This window comes from Ochlerotatus camptorhynchus, unplaced genomic scaffold (genome assembly GCF_037179485.1).
Source record: "Ochlerotatus camptorhynchus isolate MF236.1 unplaced genomic scaffold, CSIRO-AGI_Acam_v1.1 ptg000416l, whole genome shotgun sequence".
Lineage (NCBI taxonomy): Eukaryota > Metazoa > Arthropoda > Insecta > Diptera > Culicidae > Ochlerotatus > Ochlerotatus camptorhynchus.
Window position 1 is genome coordinate 1,803,740 of NW_027040902.1, and position 18,585 is coordinate 1,822,324.

The 18,585-nt window shown below is 42.1% G+C and overlaps 2 protein-coding genes across 3 annotated transcripts in view; both read left to right on the forward strand.

The window, feature by feature from the left end:
• The window catches only part of LOC135711029 (uncharacterized), a 405,472-nt gene that overhangs the window by 185,923 nt on the left and 200,964 nt on the right, over positions 1-18,585 (forward strand). The window lies entirely within an intron of this gene.
• The window catches only part of LOC135711019 (leucine-rich repeat neuronal protein 2-like), a 451,318-nt gene that overhangs the window by 54,968 nt on the left and 377,765 nt on the right, over positions 1-18,585 (forward strand). For both annotated transcript variants that reach the window (XM_065233760.1, XM_065233759.1), the window contains exon 2: positions 5,949-6,293. The gene's annotated coding sequence lies outside the window, so the exon portion shown is untranslated. The remainder of the gene's footprint in view (positions 1-5,948; positions 6,294-18,585) is intronic.

An 18,585-nucleotide genomic window follows, 5' to 3' on the forward strand; every position in this document is an offset into this window, starting at 1 on the left:
GGAAGTTGCACTACCCACGGAAGAGCAGCTTGGCGCAGCTTCTCTTGAAGATGGCTGGAGGGACATCCGTTCAGCCATAGGTAGTACTGCTGTAGCGGCACTAGGTACTGCAATCCCGGACCGAAGAAATGACTGGTTTGACGGCGAATGCAAACTGTTAGTAGAGGAGAAGAATGCAGCACGGGCGAGAATGCTGCAACACCGCACGAGATTGAATGTGGAGCGATACAGACAAGCGCGGAACAGACAAAACTCGGTTTTCCGAAGGAAGAAGCGTCAGCAGGAAGATCGAGATCGCGAGGCGATGGAAAATCTGTACCGCGTAAACGACACACGGAAGTTCTACGAGAAGCTAAATAGTTCGCGCAAAGGCTACGTGCCGCAAGCCGATTTGTGCAAGGACTTGGACGGTAACCTTCTCACGAACGAGTGTGAGGTGATTGAGAGGTGGAAGCAGTACTATGACGAGCACCTCAACGGTGAAGCAGCAGAAAACGAAGGTGGCACGGCAACAGACCTTGGAGCACGCGCAGAAGACGACAGGCTACCGGCCCCTGATCTTCAAGAAGTTGAGGAGGAGATCGGTCGGCTGAAGAACAACAAAGCAACTGGTGTAGATCAACTACCAAGTGAGCTATTGAAATACGGTGGTGAAGCACTGGCTAGAGCGCTGCACTGGGTAATTGCCAAGATTTGGGAGGAGGAGATATTACCGGAGGAGTGGATGGAAGGTGTCGTATGTCCAATCTACAAAAAGGGCGACAAGTTGGATTGCTGCAACTACCGCGCGATCACACTGCTGAGCGCCGCCTACAAGGTACTCTCCCAAATTCTATGCCGCCGTCTGTCACCATATGCAAGAGAGTTCGTGGGGCAATACCAGGCGGGATTCATGGGTGCCCGCGCTACCACGGACCAAATTTTCGCGATTCGGCAGGTTCTGCAGAAATGCCGCGAATACAACGTGCCCACACATCATTTGTTCATCGATTTCAAATCCGCATACGACACAATCGATCGAGATCAGCTATGGCAGATTATGCACGAGTACGGATTTCCGGATAAACTGACGCGATTGGTCAAGGCGACGATGGATCGAGTGACGTGCGTTGTTCGAGTATCGGGGACACTCTCGAGTCCCTTTGAATCTCGAAGGGGGTTACGGCAGGGTGATGGACTTTCGTGTCTGCTGTTCAACATCGCGTTAGAAGGTGTGATCAGAAGAGCTGGGATAGACACGAGTGGCACGATATTCAGGAAGTCCATCCAGCTCCTTGGTTTCGCCGATGACATTGACATTATGGCACGGAACTTTGAGATGATGGCGGAAACGTACATCAGACTGAAGGCTGAAGCTAGACGGATTGGACTTGCCATCAACGCATCAAAGACAAAATATATGAAAGCAAGAGGTTCTAGGGAAGACAATGTTAGCCTCCCACCCCGAGTTCAGATTGACGGTGACGAAATCGAGGTGGTCGATGAGTTCGTGTACTTGGGCTCACTGGTGACCGCCGAAAATGATACCAGCAGAGAAATTCAAAGACGCATTATGGCAGGGAATCGTGCCTACTTTGGACTCCGGAGGACGCTCCGGTCGAATAAAATTCGCCGCCGCACGAAGTTGACTGTCTACAAGACGCTGATTAGACCGGTGGTCCTTTACGGCCACGAGACCTGGACTATGCTCGTGGAGGACCAACGCGCCCTTGGTGTTTTCGAACGGAAGGTGTTGCGTACCATCTACGGTGGAATGCAGATGGATGACGGAACGTGGAGGAGGCGAATGAACCACGAATTGCACCAGCTGCTGGGAGAACCATCCATCGTCCACATTGCAAAAATTTGGCGACTACGGTGGGCTGGGCACGTCGTAAGAATGCCGCACGACGACCCAGTGAAAATGGTTCTAGAAAGCGACCCAACAGGAACAAGAAGAAGAGGCGCGCAGCGGGCAAGGTGGATCGACCAAGTAGAAGGTGACCTGCGGACCCTTCGCAGACTACGAGGCTGGCGAACTGTGGCCATGGATCGAGTAGAGTGGAGACGACTTCTTCGGACAGCAGAGGACAACAAGGCCTTAGCCTGATTGGTAAGGTAAGGTAGGTATAATGTCCAGGATATGGCTCTACGTTGTGTTTAATTTGTTGCTCAGATTTTTGGACAGCAGTTTGGAGATCGGCAACTGATTCAAATGAAGTAAAAGAATACATTTCTCATTCACTATTTATTACCTCTTTCAGGCAGCACCCTTATCGGAAGTCAAATTCAAACTTAATCTAATTGCATTAAATATTTGCACTTATATAGCTAACTGGAACAATACAAAATATCACAGAATAACGATCAATTCAAAAACAAAACAAAAATACAGTGATGTTAAAACAAAAACTTAAAAACATACAGAATGATGAAGGCAACAATATTCGCTGTTCGTGTTTCGTGTGGATCACATTGCTACCACTGCATCGAGGGATGTTTGCCGGTGATTTTACGATCCAACACCATTAAAATATTAAAATAATTATGTTTTAAAAAATATGTAACAAATTTTTGTCTTTCTTAACAGAATGCAAATCTTGATCATCATTACCAACAGAAAACAATTAAAACTACAAATATTTTCTTGAATTGCATACATTTGTTTAACTTTTCTCATAACTGCGTATTAAAGAGTTTGAAAAATTATTATTTTACATTCTGATGGTGCATTAAAAATTCCAATCACATATTAAAACGAATTATTAAAAAAATAAAATAAATAATGATACATGATTTTGAACGATTTTGGTTAAGGTAAAAAAAAACAGTGTATCAATCGATATTCAGTTAGGCGCACATTTTATAAATCATTGAAGTTTTTATGTCATAAAATTAGCTCCCCCCGAAACCAAATGCTGGCTACGGGCCTGATCATGAGTTTAATCTCAAGCCCCTCCACATTCAAGATTCGTTAATTGCTTAAATTGTTAATGTGAATTCTTTGGAATAACAATAAATTGATCATTGGTGTGTTGTAATCAGTGTTGGCAAAATCAGACATCAATTGATATTTTCCCGTTCTCATGCGCTCGTAATATCACGCGTGATATTGGAACAAAATATCATGCTTGATATTGATTTTACAAGCTCCTTTGATATTGCAAGACTATCCACAACGTGCAAAAATCATGCTGAGAGTTGTTTACGAAAATCAAGCGTGATCTTGGGCGTGGGTGAGATTTGAATTTTTGATATTTTCCCAACACTGGTTGTAATAAAAGGAGCTCGTTTGCTTACTGAGCAGAATATCATGGGTTTAATTCCAAGCTCTTTTGCGTTATATGATCGTTAGGGCATCAATTTAGCTTATCGTTTACCAAAACGAAACTTGCTGCAATCCCAACCCTCTTACCCAATATCCCAGTGATTTCTCGTGAAAGTGCAGAGGTGTTCTCGGCTTCCATCAAAGCGTCAACACATTGCTACCCAATTCTTTCTGACCTGTGTTCGGGCGCGGCCGGCGCTGGTGTTGCCTAGATTTAGATCACCAGTTTTTACACATTGAGGATGATTGCTAGTCCCAAGCATCGTCCATTGCTTCTCTGTGTAATTACAACTGATCTGGCAATAACAGAGTAGCAACCGTGGGCGGTCAATCATGCTCAAGCTCATGCTCAATCTACAAAGATTGAGTCAAAGCAGCACATAACAAGCTTGGAGAATATTCAGTTGTATTTTAATAAAATTCTACTTCGAAGGTTTGAAGCCACGCTAATGAAGTTAAGGGCGTCGAGATACTACTTAGGTTATTAACGCCTGAAATGGTTTAAGATGGTTTTGGTACGAATAAACGAAAGATGCATCATTAAATTAAATAGGCTTGTTTAGCATCTTTCAAACGTGTCCCAAACTTTCCGGACCTTCTACAATCCTTGAAGCTGATTCCGAACAGCTCCGTAATAAATACTGAAATAGAGACTTCTGTACATTTAATAAAATCCAACATATCCATAATTCAATATCAGCTGTTCTGTACTTTCCGCAGCAAAGCAGTGTTAACTGACCCACTTGACAGCCAAATTTAATTTGTGTAATTTACCAATTTCAAATTTAGTCGAAATTCTCGTGCAACCCACAGTCCATTGCCCGAACAAAGCGAACCATGGTTGTTAGTAGTTCATCAACAGAACAAGCCACAACTCAACACCAGTATAGCAATTTAACGAAAGGTAATGACATTTATTCCCCCTTAACAGCGTGGAAATGTTTATTCCCACTAATAGAACTCCAGCCGGTCCCACTACCAACCCCGTGGGAGGTGAAGGCACCTTCAGCTAAATGAAAGCAGGAGCGATGATCGCGTGACTTTGTGAAACGAAGCATAAATGCGTTTTCTGCTTCACCCGTGCCACCACTCGCAGCGATAGGTACCTACTTTCGGACGGACTGAGCCAATTCATTTGGCTTGATGATTTATATAGGAATACGCACACTTCCCAATCATTCGGCGATGGTGGGAGACTTTTCTTCACCAAAGCGAACACGGGCCAAACGACGACGACGGTGAAGGCACTCGCTTCCGGTATATCTATTCATGCTCAAACCTGGAACCCAAAGGATCAGTGAAAAAAAAAACACCCACACAACCATCAATGAAAGTACAAAATGTCTCCCCTCCACAAAGCACGAAAGAAAAAAGGCAAGAAAATAGCATGGCATCGGGCCATTCAGTAACGGTGATGATGTTTCGAGTCAAGCAACCGTAAATCCCAAATTGAATTAAATTTGCGCCGACAATAATTCAATTTTTGCCACTCTCGGTGATTCGGCGGCGTCCATCTCCGCTCCAATCGGAAACGAAACTGAAAAGATCATGTAATCACGTCATCTTGATGGAGACGCCTGATACCAACCGGTAGGTCGGTCGTTTGGGCGGTCCCGGAGGACCACCTCGGTCGGGTTGGCGGACTGTGGTATACAGACTAACGAATATTAGGCCGGCAACGAACCGTCAGTGGTGGTTTGGAAGTGGAAATTGGCGAAAGATGAAAAACTCACTTGGAGTGGGTGCGAACAAAGAGGGGTCTTGGTTGAAAGAATGAAGCATTATACATTGCGAGAAATGAGCCTGATTAGATTAAGGATTGGACATTTTTCTAAGCTGATTTGAATGAGGCGGTGGATCTTGATCCAGACTTGAAGGGCGATAATGGACTATAAATTGTTTGTTTTGGATAAAAGATACTGATAATGGAAATTGATGCTTTGTGTTGAGGAAATATTCGAGCATTTGTCCTTTTCTTTTAAACTAATTAAGATGCTGAATAAGAGAGCACAATGTGAGCTTATCTTAATGAAGATTTTGTCCCGACGAAATATCCAATCAATCTTCTGAAATCGCAAAAACTAAAAAAGCATAATTTCCACACACACACACACACACACACACACACACACACACACACACACACACACACACACACACCTCTCACTTCCAGAATCACACGGCTAAGAAACGCTTGACGAAGGCCGGTGGGTGAGGTGAAATTTCCCTCACCACTGACTCACTACAGTTCCTTTCACTTTTCCACTCGTGAGCCCAGAAATTATGGCTGCCGAAAGGTCGTTTGAACTTTTGTTGCTGGGAAATTTGTCCTCCTTTTCGGTGGCACGGTGGATGAAGTCTGCCGTTTCCGTCTCTCGCTCTAGGTCGGTCGGCAGTCGGTTGTCGGTGCGGTGTGGTAACGATGATGGTCCTTGGTTTTCAATTTTCCGATCCGGGGTTGAAAAAGGGTTGGTGGGATGGTTGTTTGCAAACAGCAGTAAACGGCAAAAAGTGCACACGCCAACGACCGGTGAAAGTATACGAAAATTGAATTTTTTTATTAAATTAACTTTTTTGCACTCACTCTCTCTTACTCTTTTTTTTTCTTCTATGTTGCTTCTGTTTGTGACTGTATTTGCAGAAACCCTAACCTCTGAAGAGACGAAGTCATCGACGACGACGACAAGTGGTACGACTTCAACGAATTGAGTGCAAGGCAAGGGGACCTGCAACCAGCAGCAGTTGGAACAGTGCATGATTGGATAATTGGCGTCAGTGAAATTAATTGAGGTATATTCACGTGCTGTTCTAGGTGGAATGAGCGAGGATTTTTTTTATTTGGCTGTATAATAACGATGACGAACGAATAGAACAAATCTAGCAAGGTTGAAAGCATTCAGTTGAAACAACCGAGAATCCACACAATATGGCGACAGAGATGATTTTGTTTTCCCTTGGAACTTGATGAAAACCTGCTGAACTGAAGGTAAGACTTAATTATTCAACCGTTAAATGATTTAACTTCTAACGAGGCACCTACCCACACCTAAAATCATACCATAAACTGAAACAACTCCACCGCTAGTGAAGCCATTTCTCTTTTTGCATTGTAAAAAGCTATAAAATGTTTTATTAGCCACACTGTACCCATTCAAAGCATTGACGTACAGTTTATGCTGCGGTGGCACGCAAGTTTTCGAGCAGAAGCAGAATGTTGTTATAATTCAAGAATGTTATTCCTCCGGCAGCCGAGCGCTTGGAACGAGTGAAAGTTGAAATAAATCATAACTCGATATCAGATCGTTTCAAAGTTTGCAATGATTTCATCACATCAGCATTAATAAGTTCAAAACTATTCAAATGTTCCGAAAAATCAATACCCGCAGTCTTGCTGGGCTGGATAAGATTCGGAAAATAGCGAAAAGCTTTCAGCGAAAGTGAAGCCGAGCGTAAAATGACTCGAAATAAAGCGCTAGAAGACGACATTTTGCCATCAAGACCACCTGGCGGTAGTGGGCACATAATACTTACTTTCTCGTTGGGATGTTGTCGTTTGAAAGTTTGCCGGTAGCAATAAACGTGGTTTCGCGAGCTTAATGGAGATGGCGAGACACCTCGTCACAGATGCGTGTAAGTATGTCTTTCGTGTAATGGTTTTGCGTAAACGTGAAATTTGTTTCTAGAATAACAATTTGCCATCATCAGGCTGACGATTAAAGGCAATCGTATCGATGAAGCCGTCATTTCAAAAGCTCATATGACTTCAGTGGCTTTAGTCAATTCCCCTAAGTGAATGGTTAAACCTGAGGTTGCACATACTGAACTCCTCACACTAGACAATGCAAAATACACAACACCCCACTATGGTCGGAAATTGATATCTCGAAAAATATGCACTATAGAGGTTTGACACCTTCAAGAGAGTTTGTTTACAAGTAAAGATCTTCGTTTTAGTTCAGGTAATATCTACGGAGGCCTTCCTTATACATCTTTTTTAAACTTTTTTATTTACTAGGTTAGGAGGATTACTTGTTTGTACAAAGTTGAAATTAATTTAAATTCAAACAACTTATATCTCTTCAACATATCAACGTGGCCTCATCTACGCAAGATATCTGTCAGCTGTTCTCTGAAAAATGTGCTAGTGTCCTCACGGACGAGAGACTGAGTGACGTCCATGCCCGACTGGCGCAAGTTACGTACAACTCTCTGGCCAAACCATGAGCAGAATTGACATCAATCCCGAGATGTTTTTCAGGGCTTCCTCGAAACTCAAGTCGTCGTACAATCCGGGTCCTGACGGAATTCCATCGGCGTTCTTCAAAACGCACTTGGACAGTTTGCTGTCTCCACTGCTGCACGTTTTTCAACGGTCTGTGGACGTCGGTGTTTTCCCGTCCTGTTAGAAGCTAGCGCACATGTTTCCAGTACAGAAGAAAGGCAGCAAACAGGACGTAGTTGCCAACGTGGCATTACTTCGCTTAGCGCTGTTGCTAAATTGTTCGAACTCGTTGTTATGGAACCGTTACTTGCTCACTGTAAGCCGTATATTAGTATCGACCAGCATGATTTCATGGCTGGTCGCTCCACTGCCACTAACTTGCTGTGCCTTACTTCCTACATCTCTAACAGTATGTTGGATCGTGCTCAAACGGATGTCATTTATACTGACTTATCTGCTGCCTTCGATAAATTGAATCACCGCATATCAATCGCTAAACTAGACAGGCTTGGTATCCATAGCTGCCTTTTGCAATGGTTTCAGTCGTAACTCACCGATCGCTATCTCACTGTTGTCATTGGTGATCACCAGTCCCGTACGTTCGCTGCCACATACGGCATACCCCACGGTAGTCACCTGGGACCGCTGATTTTCCTGATTTATTTCAACGACGTAAATCTGGTAATTGAGGGACCACGATTATCTTACGCAGATGACGTTAAACTCTACCTCCGAATTCACTCAATTGAAGACTGTTGCTTCCTTCAACGTCAGCTGAATGCTTTTGCTGATTGGTGTATTCTGAATCGTATGGAGGTTAACCCGTCCAAATGCTCGGTTATCTCTTTTTCGCGCAAGAAAGAGACTATTATGTTCAAGTATGTTTAGTTAGGCACTGAAATTAAGCGCGTCAGCCAAATTAAGGACCTAGGCGTGATTCTGGATACAAAACTCTTTTTCAAGCAGCACATCTCGCACGCCGTCGACAAAGCTTCCAGAATTCTAGGGTTTATCTTCAGGATTGCCAAAGACTTCACGGATATCTACTGCCTTAAATCGTTGTACTGCTCCTTGTCTCGCTCCATATTAGAATACTGCTTGGTTGTCTGGACTCCTCACTACAACAACGGTGTCGAATGAGTTGAGTCTGTTCAGCGACGGTTCCTGAGATATGCGCTACGTAAACTGCCGTGGACGGATCCCTTCCGATTGCCTGTCGGTCCGAAGAGATACAGGAAGGGCATTGCTAATTGCGGATATTTTGCAAAGGACGCACCGATTGCCCTGTCCTCCTTGAGCAAATTGACATCAATGTTCAACCCTGAGCCCTACGGAATCATTCAATGCTGCGCCTGCCCATACAGCGAACTAATTATAGCATGTTCGGTGCAATCGGTGGTTTAGAGAGACTCTTCAATAGGGCCTCCGCACTGTTTGATTTTGACCTGACTCGCCAGCTGCTTCGCCGGAGGTTTAGTTCGTTTTTTTCTAGGTCAGTTTAGTTTGTTTAGTAATGTTCCTTTTTTCTTACGAGATGACTATCTATGTACTTTTTGATGTTTTGTTTTAGTACTTTTAATGTTTAGTTTAAGTTACATCATTGGGACAAATAACGCCTGTTGATGTTCAGTAATATAATTAGTTAGGGTGACTCTTTTAAAACAGTTTTTTTGCGCTAATTTTCAACGTAAGACTACGTCTTTAATTTCTATACTGGGGGTCACATTTAAAAAAAAATCAAAATACAGACATGAAACAAAAAATCCCAAACACGGACGCAACGATAGAGTGCAAGTCGAACACACGACACATTGAGCAAGCTCACATGAGCGAGCTCAATGCTCGGTTGACGGCTCACCATTTCACCTATTAAAGGAAGGGAGGAGAAAAGCAGCGATAAAAAAAACGCTCGCCAACATAGAACAGTCGATATTCACGAGGATCGCAGTTGATGGACATATCCATGGTTCCATCTGAAACTCGAGTAGTGTATTCGCTCAGTCGAGTTGTTCGAGTTGCGCGTTTGTTCACGTCGTAGTGCCGGTCGCATCGTGGGATGGGAAGGCAGCGCTCCCGGAGCAAGCTCCGTAAAAGTGAAGAACAGTGTTGAAGGTAGCTCGTGCGTACCTATCACAAATAGGTACGCTACTCTTCCCTACCGATGTTGGGAATGCCCCACCAGCGAAGGTGGCGGACGAAGAAAAGGAAGAAGAATCAGGACCAGTCCGATGGTGCGAGTGGCCGTTACACCATGACGAACGTCAGCGGCATCGGTGAATTTGGCGTTACCGTCGACCATGAAAATTCTGCCGTCCCGAGTGTGGCAAAAGTTAAGCTTCCTCCACTGGTGGTGATGAAAGTTTCACTCAGCACGCTTATTGGCGATCTCACATCGCTGGGCGTTGCAGCTGAATTCAAGCTGAGCAGGATCGGCACCAAGGTGATGCTGCGTACCAAAGCGGAATATGAAGCAACCGTGAAGTACCTGAAGAATTCCAGGGCGGAATATCATCAGGGAATTACCGAACTTTGACCCCAAGTCGATCGAAGAAGGACCGTTACAAGCTAGCCCCAATCGCAGTCTTCCGGATAACGTTAAAACGTATCCGGATTGCCTTGTCCTGGTGCATTTCCAGAAGGGAACTTTGACATTCAATGCGTTGAACACAGCTAAAAAAATGTAGTGTAAATTTCCGTTACTATGATGCACATAAATGGAGCGTCATATATCATACAAGTTTAGATTATAGATCGTGTAAATTTATGAGACATGTCACGCAATATTCCATATATTGTATGCAACTGTCCACTTTTGTTTGCAACATTTTTTGCAAGCTGCTAGTTTACGTGAAAAGGAAGTTTACATGTATGAATGTTTGCATGCATGGATGTTTACATCGCCAGTAAAATTCAGAATTTTTTGGTGTGAAGGCTATCCGCTCCAACAACTCTATCATTGTTCAATTGGAGCCATACCGTGCGGCCGTCACGACGTCACCCAGTGTCAGCGTTGCCTGAATTTCGGGCACGGCACCCTAAGCTGCTACATCAAGCCGAGCTGTAGCAAATGTGCCCAAAATCATGTCCCCTTCGGGTGCGTTGTCGACGAGTCGGAAAGGTGCAAATGCGCCAACTGTGGTGGAGCTCATCAAGGGTCCGACAAACAGTGCCTCAAACGCGATGATTTCAAGCGGATCCGAAAGTAGGCGTCCACAAGAAGCCAACCAGGACGGAAGAAGGAAAACACTCCCGCCTATTCGGGCTACGCAACACGGTCAAGCAAATCCACGGGTGAAATCCGGTCCCCGTCCAGAAACGTCTGGTGCCTCAGCTGGACAAAGCTCTCCATCCCCCTGGATTCTGGAGGCAACCACCAGCACACCTTTGTTCCGTCCACTAGCGGTCCTACGTCAAGCTTCCGTTCGTGCCCCTAGGCACAGACCCTTCTACTTTTTTATTTCTATTTCAATAAGAGCACCATCTTAGAAGGACTTCAAGAACATAAGAGGACTCATCTTTTGAAGGTTGTTGTTTTACCAAAGTTATGATGATTTTTGTGTAGAAACAATCTACTTTGACACTTTTCTTCAAAAGAAGCAAACATGAACAACAGTTTTCCGCATATACTAAAATATTAATCTACACAAAAAACGTCATAACTATTGTAAAACAATATCTGCAAATTACAACCTTCAAGGTATGCGTCTTCACATGTTCTTGAAATCCTTCGGAAAAAGTTCTCAACATAAATTCGAAATAAAAAGTTAGAGCAAAACAACTGTTTTTTTCAGAACAACCCGATCTAAACACAATATACACACCAAAAAATTCTGAATTTTACTGGCGATGTAAACATCCATGCATGCAAACATTCATACATGTAAACTTCCTTTTCACGTAAACTAGCAGCTTGCAAGAAATGTTGCAAACAATTGGACAGTTGCATACAATATATGGAATATTGCATGACATGTCTCATAAATTTACACAATCTATAATCTAAACTTGTATGATATATGACGATCCATTTATGTGCATCGTAGTAACGGAAATTTACACTACTTTTTAAAGCTGTGTAGAAAGATGTTCATTTTGATTTCTTAAGCCCGGTTTGCTTGCATTTAAATTATATATTACTTTATTGACACATACCTTCCTTTAAGCCATTAAAAACAAAGAATTGTTATTATTTTGAAATCAAGAGGACCACCCAAGTCACCACCTACGCTAAAAGGAAGAGTTTTTTTGACGTAGGATAACGTCTTTTGGGGTGTGAAATTTCTAAAAGCCAAAATCGACCACGTTACGAAAAGTGGTCAGGTTTTGACAACTTTTAACTCTGTCAATAGCGGATGGATATTAATTTCATATGTCATAATGTCATCTTTAAATCTTCTAAAATGAACACTTTATCAATTTTCAAAAGGTAACTATTGAAAAATGCATGAATTTCCAACTGTTGCTATAATAATGAAAATTATCACCGATTCAATGCGAAAAGCGCTTTCCCTAACACAGATTTAAAAATCGAATTCACTCCAGTCCATTCGCCGAAGAAGGAGGAAGAAGTTGAACCGCTACTGATCGGATTTCAGTTGCTCGTCGTCAGCTGCTATCCAAACAACATACAGCTCGTCAGCGTTATCTGCGAAAAAACACCTTAATAACTCAGCATTACTCAACCATCACGACATAACAGGACCACCATAAATTTGTTAAATAGTATTTGGTAGACACTTCTCGCGTTACCCTTCAAATAGACCAATCTACATTGATCGATTCCCTTCGTCAATTCTCTCTTTCGTTAATAACTCGGCTCCAAAAACGTGTTCAGCTGGTATTATTACCTAATACGCTCAATAATAGTTTCTTTTAGTTTTCTATGTAGAAGAATTAGCCCGAAATATGAATGCAGCCAAATTATCAACAAAAGAGAGAGTCGATAAAGAGAATCGATCAACGTAGATTGGTCTATTTGAAAAGTGACGCGAGATTTGTCAAGGAGACATCGAACGGATGTCAGTTCCCAAAAGTATAAATCTAACATACCATGTACTTTTAATGCAACATTGGGGGTACAATTTCAAAAACCAAAGTCGGTCGTGGCATGAAAGTGGTTTTATTTTGATCCATAAATGATGGATTTTAATTCTTAATCCGCCAATCGACAGGAAATTTTTCTAAAAATCTGTTAAAATTAAGACTATTAATTTTCAAAGGTCACTATTGAAAATTGCACGAATGTGCAATTGTAATAATTTAAATTATCATCGATTGCCTTTTTGATGCAATAAAATTCTTCCCGAATTTTCCTTAATATCAGGGGCTTAAAATTTACATCAAAAAGCATAAACATAGGTACCGTCCGGTATTCTCAAATTCTGTGATTGATGTGTTTTCCCTAACACAGATTTAATTTCCGAACACCAAAATTAATGGGCAGTTCAATCTCTTCAAATTTCTATAAATGTAGTGCGAAGTAAGTTATATTTGAGAAATTGTTTACGAGCTTATCGATATAGCCATGTCGCAGCATTTGGCTACACAATACAAGCGCGCAAAGGAACTGAAAGCGGACAAATCTCCAAAGATGCAGCCGAAAACTTATGCTGAAAGAAATCGATGTTACCGAGACAGGATCAGAATGCCTATAGACAACATTGCTTTAACTACTGGTTGGGATGCTGGAGAAGGGTCTTAAATACAAGGTAGAATATTTGACTGTATACCTTTGAAACAAAGATGTACTTTTTTGTAAAGTATTACTTCACCAAGAACATCAAGTAAGCAGTATTTGCGACTTGCAAAATCCACCCGAAGTTCCTGCTCTCCAGATCAACGAAGCTCTTGCCTTCCGGGAGCTTCAGTTTTCCCTCGGCAGCAGTAGTGGTAAATCTGCCGGGCCGGACGAGATTGGATACCCGGTGATAAAAAAAAACCTTTCCCTCGACGGAAAAACCGAGGCTACTCGCCCTCTTCAACGATCTATGGCTCACTGACTCGTATCCGGACCTCTGGAAACAAAGCTTGGTAGTACCCATTCCGAAGAATAACACGGCGAGTGAAGAAGCCTCCTCCTTTAGGCCGATTGCGCTCACTTGCTGCGCGGCAGAAATGATGGAGAGAATGGTAAATCGTCGTCTTAGGCAGTTCCTGGAGTCTAACGGCCTCCTTAACGAACGGCAGCATGCGTTTCGGTAAGGACACGGTCCTCCACTTACTTTACAGCCCTCGAGAAAGTACTTAAGGATGCCCAGGACAACGGTCACCATGCGGAGTTAGCCTCCCATGGTATTTCAACGGCGTTCAACAGGACATGGAAACCTGGTGTCATCAGGCAGCTCATCGGCTGGGGCCTGGAAGGTCACATCACACATTTTGTACGGAATTTCCTCCTTAATCGTACCTTCCAGGTGACTGTGGGGAACACTCGCTTGGATCCGTTCCCCGAGGAAACTGGAGTGCCCCAGGGATCCGTCATAGCGGTAACGCTATTCCCGGTGGCAATGAACGGGGTATTCAGCCGAAACCCAAGAACGTGCACGTAATCGTTTATGCCGACGACATACTCAGCGTCGTAACGGGACGAACGACTAAGCGGACCAGGAACATAGCTCAAGCAGCAGTCTCAGCCGTCAGCAGATGGGTGCTTTCGGTTGGTTTCCAGCTCTCCGCGCCGAAGAGTGTACGGTGCCATATCTGTCAGTCGGGCAATCTGATTCGAGGACCACCGATCACCATCCAAGATCATCCAATTCCGCTCAAGAAAAGAGTGCGTGTTCTGGGGGTAGTACTGCATCGCACCCTAAGCTTCAAGCAGCACTTCAGGATGGTGAAAGAAAACTGTCGTAGCCGCATCAACATAGTCAGGACAATCTCCCGCCCGCATTGCTCCTGCAACTGTGAGATCCGCCTTCGTGTCGCTCGGGCTGTTATCGACAGTTGACTTTTCTACAGCCTCGAAATAACGTGCCACCGAGAAGCTCAATCACATCCTCGCTCCGGTATACAATACCTAAGTACGCATCGTATCCGGCCTTCTACCTTCCACGCCAGCAGACGCCGCATGTGTGGAAATCGGAATCCTCCCTTTCCGCTATCGATCTGCTGCAGTCATTGCTACGAAAGCCGCTGCCCTCGCTGCTAAGACATCCGGGAACGAAAGGGTCTTTCTCCTCAACGAGGGAAACAGAGCCCTCCGCACTGCAGCCAACCATGACCTCCCCTCCCCCCCCCCCCCCCCAGGGTCCACTGACATGGAGAGAAGAGTTGGCGATCAAACGTCGTCAAAATAGATAAGCGGATTAAGAGTGGATTCTATCCCCGCTTCGGTGGACCATCGGACGGGGTTTTGTCTCCTACGGTAGAGCTCTACCTTGTTCGCGCACCCAGTCCTCACTACAGCCCCGATTTAATCCTCACTTTACATTTTTTTAACTCTTTATTTGTTCCAAATTCAAAATAAATTGCATTTAATTTTAATTTAGGTGCTCCAGTTACTACAGTAACTTACCAGCCACAATTGTTATGATAAATATCTAAGTGTTTTTACATTGTTCCTGCCTTGGAAATTCAGTATTAGGTTTAACAGGTTAAACAGGTTTTTTAAACCTGCATGTCAGTATAACAATTGATATCTTAAAACTAAAAAACTAAAACTAAATCTAATCAAATTATAGAGGGAATTAATCGTTGCAATTGATGATTGCAACGATTTATGCCTGAAATTATTAATTATTTTGTGGGACATTTGTTCTAAAGTCTCAACATTCGAAATTCTATGTACCTCAATAGTACTGTACCAGGGAGGCAACTTCAAAATCATCTTCAGAACTTTGTTCTGAATCCTTTGAAGTGCTTTTTTCCTGGTAGTGCAACAACTTGACCATATTGACACAGCGTACAGCATGGCCGGTCTAAAAACTTGTTTAAATATTAGAAGTTTATTCGTCAGGCAAAGTTTGGATTTCCTGTTTATAAGAGGATACATACATTTTATACATTTGTTACATTTGGCTTTAATGCCCTCAGTGTGATCTTTAAAAGTTAATGTTTGGTCAGGTACTAATCCAAGATATTTCACTTGATTTGACCAACAAATTGGAATACCGTCCATAGTAACTATGTGACTACTACTAGGTTTCAAAAATGAAGCTCTAGGCTTATGTGGAAATAGTATAAGTTGAGTTTTGAAAGCGTTGGGAGAAATTTTCCATTTTTGTAAATAAGAAGAGAAAATATCTAAACTTTTCTGCAGTCTGCTGCATATAACACGAAGACTTCTTCCTTTAGCGGAAATGCCTGTGTCATCAGCGAACAAAGATTTGTGGCAACTCTGAGGCAAAGCAGGGAGGTCCGAAGTGAAAATGTTATACAATATAGGCCCAAGAATGCTACCCTGAGGAACTCCTGCTCTAACAGGTAGTCGATTAGATGTGGAATTTTGATAATTTACCTGCAGAGTTCTGTCAGTTAAATAATTTTGAACTAATTTCATAATATAAAGTGAAAAAATTAAACTTTTTCAATTTAGCAATCGAACCTTCATGCCAAACACTGTCGAATGCTTTTTCTATGTCTAGAAGAGCAACTCCAGTTGAGTGGCCTTCAGATTTGTTTGAACAAATTAAGTTGGTAACTCTTAAGAATTGATGAGCAGTTGAATGCCCATGGCGAAATCCAAACTGCTCATCTACAAAAATTGAGTTCGTATTGATGTGAAGCATCATTCTATTTAAAATTATCTTTTCCAAAAATTTACTTATTGAAGAAAGCAAACTTATTGGACGGTAGCTAGAAGCTTCAGCTGGATTTTTATCCGGCTTCAAAATTGGAACAACTTTTGCATTTTTCCATTTATCAGGAAAGTATGCCAAATGGAAACATCTGTTAAATAATTTTACCAAGAAAGACAAGGTACTCTCTGGGAGTTTTTTGATGAGGATATAGAAAATTCCATCATCACCTGGAGCTTTCATATTTTGAAACTTTTTTAGTTATAGACCTTACTTCATCCAAATCAGTCCCCCAGGAATCATCAAAAATATTTTCCAGAGAGAAAATATTCAGAAAATCCCGAGCAACCTGATTCTCAATAGGACTAGTAAGACCCAAACTGAAATTATGGGAACTCTCGAATTGCTTAGCAAGTTTCTGAGCTTTTTCCAAATTTGTGATCAAAATTTTACCACCTTCTTTAAGCGCTGGAATAGGCTTTTGAGGTTTTTTTCAAAATTTTTGTGAGTTTCCAAAAGGGTTTGGAACTCGGGTCTAATTTAGAAATATTATTTTCAAAAGTTTTGTTCCTCAGGGCAGAGAATCGTTTTTTAATTTGTTTTTGTAAATCCCGCCAGATAACTTTCATGGCAGGATCGCGTGTTTTTTGATATTGTCTCCTACGGACATTTTTAAGACGGATCAAGAGCTGATCGTCGTCTATTATAATTGAATCGAATTTAACCTCGCATTTTGGTACTGAGGCAGCTCTTGCTTCAACTATAGAAGTAGTCAGAGATTCAAGAGCATAATTAATTTCATCTTTGGTTTGCAAAGGAATGTTTGGATCGAAGTTATATTCCATAAATGTTCGATATTGCTCCCAATCAGCTCTATGGTAATTGAAAGTAGAGCTGTTGGGATTAGAAATTATTTCTTGGGATATTTCAAAAGTTACTGGAAGGTGATCAGAACCGAAGTCAGCATGGGTAACCAGTTGGCTACAAAGTTGACATGAATCAGTTAAGACCAAATCAATAGTGGAGGGATTTCTTGCAGAAGAAAAGCATGTTGGGCTGTTTGGATATTGAATAGTGTAATAACCTGCAGAACAATCATCAAACAGAATATTACCATTGGAATTGCTTTGAGCATTATTCCATGAGCGGTGTTTTGCATTAAAATCACCAATAATGTAGAATTTAGATGTCACCCTTGAGAAAATTCTTTTGCTGGCCTACGCATTGGAATGGCAAATAGGCAGCTTTAAACGTAAGTTGTCTAAATTTTGTTTTAACAGAAACTCCCAAAGTTTCAAAAACTTTGGCTTCAAATGAAGAAAGAATTTTATGTTTGATTCGTCTATGAACAATGATGGCAACGCCACCACAGGGTCCATCAAGACGATCATTTCTATAAATAAAATAATTTCCCTTTTAACCTTATGGTCAGGTTTAAGGAACGTTTCAGTTATAACGGCAATATGGACGTTATGAACTCTCAAAAAGTTAAATAGCTCGTCTTCATTATCTTTAAGAGATCGAGCATTCCAATTTAAAATATTTAATGCTTTAAAATCCAATACTGAATTTTAAAGTCATGACAATATTGTTTGCAAATTTTACTCCAGTTTGATTAGCATCAAACATGGAGTTAGATTTAAGCATATCAGAATTCAGAAATCATGTCAATTAATGATTTCTGTAAAAATTCCATTTTAGGGGCAGTAATGTTTCCTATGTCAAAGTTGTCAAAATTTCCGTTAGAATTACGTTGGTTAATATTTTGATTTCTCCCCGCTGCAATAGCAGCATAGGTAGCTCCATTAACTCGATGAACATAGTTAGTAACGAGGGGAGTAGGTACAGATGGAAAATTTTAAGCAGAGGTGATATTTGTACCTACGGGTACGAATGTAGAATTTGTTCCTCGCTGACCGTTGTTAACAGCAGAGTAATTTGTACCGTGGAGCGTTTCCTACCTGTCGCTTAGAACGAGATTGTAGGATCGCTTTGCGAGTCTTACATACCCAAAAATTGGATTTGTGGTTTTCACCACAATTTGAACATTTAAATTTCTTAAGATCGTCCTTTGAGTGAGAGGAATCACCAAAATTCATGATTTTAGCTGGCATGTTGCAATGTTTTGTTCCGTGACCCCATCCCTGGCACTTACGGCACTGAGTGAGGTTTTGAAAATTTCCTCCAGTCCTCCTGAAGTGTTCCCACTTCACTCGGACATGGAGCATAAGGCTAGATTTTTCCAAGGCCTTAAGGTTGTTTATTTCACTAGACTTGAAGTGAACTAAATAAAAATCATTAGAAATCCCGTTCCGCGAATC